Genomic DNA, 5,589 nt, shown 5'->3' on the forward strand with positions numbered 1-5,589 from the left:
TTTCTCTTCAATAGTCCAACATTTTTCCCTGTCAGATTTGGACAACCATCCGTTGTCACGCCTGTCAGCTTGTCCCATTTCAGTCCCAACTTTTCCACACATGCATTTACCTCCGTGAACAAATCACTCCCTGTTGTTGTACCTTTCATTGACTGCATGGCTGCCAGCTCCTCCGTGATTTTGAAGTCTGTAGTTATCCCACGTAGGAAGATGAGTAGCTGGGCAGTGTCACGTACATCGCAGCTCTCATCCAAAGCCAAGGAAAAAAAGTCAAAGTTGACCGCTCTGTTCTGCAGCTGAAGCTCCAGATTTCCCGCGATGTCCTCAATTCTCCTCGTAACAGTGCGTCGGGAGAGCGGCACTTTCTCAAATGCCTCCTTTTTCTCCGGGCATATTAGTGCGGCAGAGTCCAACAAACACTCCTTCATGAACTCTCCGTCCGAAAACGGTTTACTTTTAAGACATAACTCGTCTTGACAGTTGCATCTCTGGATGTGGAATGTTTTGTGAAAATGTGTTGTTGGCTTTGCAGCTTAGCTAGCAAAGCATCCGACCCCTTTGTCCGCTCTTCCTCAGACAGGTTCTTGTATTTATCTGCATGTTTGGTAGCATAGTGGCGACTCAAATTGTACTCCTTGAACACAGCGACCTGCGCACCACAAACTAAACACACAACTTTACCTTTCACTTCTGTAAATAAATACTTAGCGGTCCATGTCTTGTTGAAAATGCGGCATTCAGTATCGATCTTTCTTTTTTTGCCCTTAGCGGACATTTCGAGGACTAGCCGGCCAGCATCACTCGTAGCTGTTCACGGCATGCGCGTTTACGTAAATAAATAAAAAAAACAGCAGCGCCCTTTTCAAAATAAAAGCAACACAGTTAGAAAAGTATTTACGCTTTTATTTTGAAAAGGTTGCTGTTTTTTTCATTATGTTATAATTTATGATCAACCTCACACGGGCCGGCCAAGGCCGGCCAACGGGCCGGATGTGGCCCGCGGGCTGTAAAATGCCCACCCCTGCCCTAGGGGATCTTTTCCTGAATCGATGACGCCATAGCCCCACCTCTCCCCACCTCTCCTGCTCACCCCCGCGCCATTGCTGATGCGTTTCGCCAACAACAACAACAATGGCGGATCACAGGGTTGCGTTCGTGCTCCAGACGCTACTGACCATGATACTTGTTTGTTTGTTTATGCCTTATGTTCATGCTCGGGGGGTCTTATTCGCTGCTTTTGGTGTATTTTGTGGCGGAAGTACAGCGCCACTTACAGGCCCGGCATATGTACTACAGCGTCTCCAGCGGTTTCGAGCGGTTTTGTTTGGACGGACACGTTTCTTGAGCCGATTCCGTGTGGACGGAAGACTTTTTTGAAATCGACTTCGGTTCGAAATCGGTTTCGTCTCTGTGTGGACGGGGCCTAAAGGTGCTAAAATCCGTTGAAGAGCTGAAGGTAAGTGCACAGTTGTGGGATGATTACCTGACATTAAGAGGGACCCAATGTGGTCCATTATTCATATTGAAATATTGATGTATGCAGTTTTTACAAAACATATTATTCATCTCCATTAACAGTAGGTAGTATAGGTATAGGTATGTGAAATATTTTGTTACCATTTGAATAAAGTCAAAATAAATAAAACCTTTTCATGACTAACAATATATGGAAGCACAGACCAACCCAAAGAGACCAAAACCAAGAGTTGGACCACGACACATAAGCATAATATTTTCTCAAAATGTTTATATTTTTTGCCCACCAGACTTAATATTGTGATGTCTTTATGCCCCTCTGCTTCAATTAAAGACTCTATTGCTTTTTGTTCAGACTTTTCATCAAATGGAGCCTTTGCTATTCATTAAATATGTTACATATTTAGTTGTTGCTTACAACCATAGTGAGACATGTTTGATTTGCTATGTTGTGATCAAGTCAACTTTGTGCAAACATATAGAACCTACAGTCGACCCAGGTGGGACTTGAACCCACAATCCCCAGCTTCGGAGGCTGGTGCCTTGTCCATTAGGCCACCGGGCCACTTCTTCACAATCAATGAGTCTCACCCAATGAATGAACCTTTCAGACACACACACACCAGTGTTTCCCACAGATCTGAAATATACTTGTGGTGGTAGCCAGTGGTGTAGTGGGGATTTTTTTACTGGGTGGACAGGGCGGGGGGAGAGACACTATAACGAAGATTATCCTGCCGACTCTTGTGACGTCAGAACTTCTGATCTCACAGGAACTTGCACAAAGTAAGACACCAATCAAGGCATCAGAGGAGACAGACATCCACACTCATATTGCTCCTTTCTGAAAAACAGATGTCACAGTTGGTATCTATACTACATTTGATTGATCTACATAATATTTGATACCTTCCACTAAACAACAGTGTTTTATATTTAGCTCATTGCCTGTCTAATGTCAAGCACTGTAAAACAGCATAGATGTGGAATCTGTTTTCCTTTGAGGCAAACTCAACTTTTCTGGCAAAACACCTGATCAGAAAACATGGTCACATTGATTTTGTCACAAAACATATTATGTTGTTAAAGTCAATGTGGAGAGTGCCTTACTTCTGCTAAAGAAAGCTTATCTGAGCATTTTGGGAAATGACCTTACCATATGTATTCCAAAGGCATTGTTTTTGGGAAGGTTGATGAGGATTGGAAAAGTCTGCTGACCGAGACTGTTTTCATTCTCATTCTCGCAAATAGACAACAACTAAAAAACATTGAGGAGATATCTTCAATCTGACAACACATGCAAAGTAAAAAATATAGAAATATAGAAAGTAGCGCAGAACGCCTTACGGAGAGCTGACTTCAAAATATGCCAGACGTGTGTCACTTGAAAACAGTTTCCATTGTTGTCTTTGCTACCTCCAAGTTGCCAAAGATTGGGAAAGTTTACTGTCCCAGACTGTTTTTAATGTAAAATCGTCACTTCGACAACACAAAACACAAGCAAATACAGAAAGTAGCACACACCACAATGCAGTGTTTCCGGGGAACACTCTTTTTCTCCCACCAAAATAACAACTCCCCTTACGAATAGCTGATTTCAAAATCTTCCAGCCTTGTCTCCCCTGGAAACAGTTTTTATTATTGTCTGTGCTACTTCCAGTGTGTCTTTGTTTGGTTTTGTTTTCTGATTTTACTTTCCCCCCAACTTTCAGCTTTGTTGCTCAGTAATGGTCATACCTCCTTATAACAGAGTATGTGTTTCAAAACACCAAAAGTAAAATGATTGTTGGTTCCTAGATTGTAAACCCCTTATTCCTTAACTTTACACCTTGTTCACTTTTAACCATTAAAACATTCACCCATATGCTTAGGTATAACACAATCTTAAGGCAGAGCTGGATGCATTTGCAATAAAAGTCGACCTACGGATGGATTTTAAAGTGTAAAGGGAAGTACACTGATAGAATAGTTGCACCTTAAATAAAGTGTACCCATGTGTGCATAATAACCTAGCTGTTAGTATTGTATTTGCGGTTGTCGGGAGAGATGAAACATAAGTGGATGTCACGTGATTCACATCGATCACTTCAAGGTTCAATTCATGAGCCCCTATTGTCAGGACCTCGACACAAACTGATGAACCCAAATGCACGACCCAGAGACAAAGTCTTGAATATGTAAAAAATAACAAAAGATCAGATTTTGGCCACTTTGATGTCATAAAGATTTTTTGGCTTGTGCATCCATTAGCCAATAACGAACCAAGGTAACCCCCCCCAACACACCTTATCACCTGAATCTCCTCCTAGAGCACCTTTGTGTTCTTTATAACCAAATATCTCTCAGAGGGGCGTGGGGAGTGGCTCCTTATTTTCATCTAAAGTAAAAGACAGAGAATCAGCGCTTTTGAAACAGGGCTGAAACAGAGGGGATTATGGGATGCTATAATGATCTGTTTGGTGTTTCGAGCAAAACACTTCAGAGACATGTTTTGTATATATATGAGACCTATAATATATTGATGTAAAACAGTATAATAGGGGACCTTTAAAGAAAGTATTGAACTGTATTTACTGTTATGCAGCACCTAGCCTAATTTATGATGTCAATCATCTTTAAATAGCCATGGAGGAACAGTGTATTTCAAAAAGGTGAATTAGACAGCTGGCAGCTTTGATCTGTGCACTTTGACGTGAGTCTTTGGCAGAGCCTAAAATTAGCAACACAACTTATTGGTCCTCAAGTTTTCCTGCTCTTACTGAACAAATAAACAAGGTACAGTCTTCACAATGTAGTGGAATACACGTAAGTGGACCAGATCATTCTTTGTAATTTTGTATTTGAAAGTCAAGATAAAGAAAGTTCAGGGAAGATGAATAAAGTATTTGAAACTATATATACGAACTATGAAAGGTTGTTTTTTTTCAGTTAGAAGCACCCGTTCATTTTAAGTTAAAACGGTGACTAATTTAATAATCATCAGTTGCTGAATTTAAATATGTATTTTGAAATGTATCTGCACATTTTCAGGACATGAAAGGGTTATGTGAAATAATTAACTGTTGATACGTTTATTACTTTTATTATAATATCCTGCGTCTTTCTTTTCGTTGTCTCTTTGATTGTGGTTAAATATTCCTCAAAGCAACATACTGTATGTTTCTCAAAAAATGCAAACATGAGCCCCACTGAAAATGTTTAATAATGCAATATCATCAGTTATATCTGAACTGTAGAGTATTGTTTGTATTTAGAGAAGTGAAGAGAATGGCTTTGAAAGCTTATGTTGATGAAAAAGGTATTTTGGCTCTTCTCCCAATGTGCTTCGTCAAGAGTTAGACAGTTCATCCAATCACCTTTTTTGTTCCTACTTTATTTTAAACAGATTGATATGTGTAACAAACCATCTAGCTTTTCAGGTTAGAAGATGATGTGCGCAAGCAAAATACAAAAATTAAACTCCCATGTTATTGAGCAAACTTAGAACGTAGAACTTGCAGCTTTTCGTGTGCACTATAGCTGCTTTTTATGACTTTGTATGCAACTGTGTCATGTATAAAAGTTGATGTGCCAACATTTTGAAAACATCTTCAGAGGCTTTGCTCATGCACACGTTTTCATTTTGTGGGTCATGTACAACATCAACAGAAGCTTTCTGTTTGAATATTTAAACACACTGGAGACCTTTTTTTTATGTCGCAGCTAAAACATTTGAAGTGACTGGCTGGGCAGTCAAGGACAATAACAGAGCGCTGTTTAACAATTGTTCTCACTGTCTCAGTTACAGTGTGTAATGGCAACATAACCACCCTGGAGGGAAAGATCTGAATACACAACATCTAAGATCATTTGCCCCCCAAAACACCAAAAGCTATGTGCACAAAGTGATCGAGGATCCGTCACATCCACTCCCTAGATGCAGATTACCTGTATCAGGCACTGAGGCTGTCCAACATTTAAACCTTATACGATTAATGCTGTCATTAGCACACAAAATGTAAATGTTCTAGCATCAAGCACCACACACAACGGCTCTATGCAGAACTACGAAAATCCTGTCGAGACAACATCAGCTTGGATGATGTAATTTCACTGTGACCACTGGGAATGTGA

At 40.3% G+C, this 5,589-nt stretch overlaps 1 non-coding gene across 1 annotated transcript; it reads right to left on the reverse strand.

Annotated features, from left to right (window-relative positions):
• Positions 1-1,968: 1,968 nt before the first annotated feature.
• On the reverse strand, positions 1,969-2,041 carry trnar-ccg. Its single transcript has one exon. It is a non-coding gene; the product is annotated as a tRNA-Arg (tRNA).
• Between the last annotated feature and the right edge of the window lie 3,548 nt (positions 2,042-5,589).

This window comes from Trematomus bernacchii, unplaced genomic scaffold (genome assembly GCF_902827165.1).
Source record: "Trematomus bernacchii unplaced genomic scaffold, fTreBer1.1, whole genome shotgun sequence".
Lineage (NCBI taxonomy): Eukaryota > Metazoa > Chordata > Actinopteri > Perciformes > Nototheniidae > Trematomus > Trematomus bernacchii.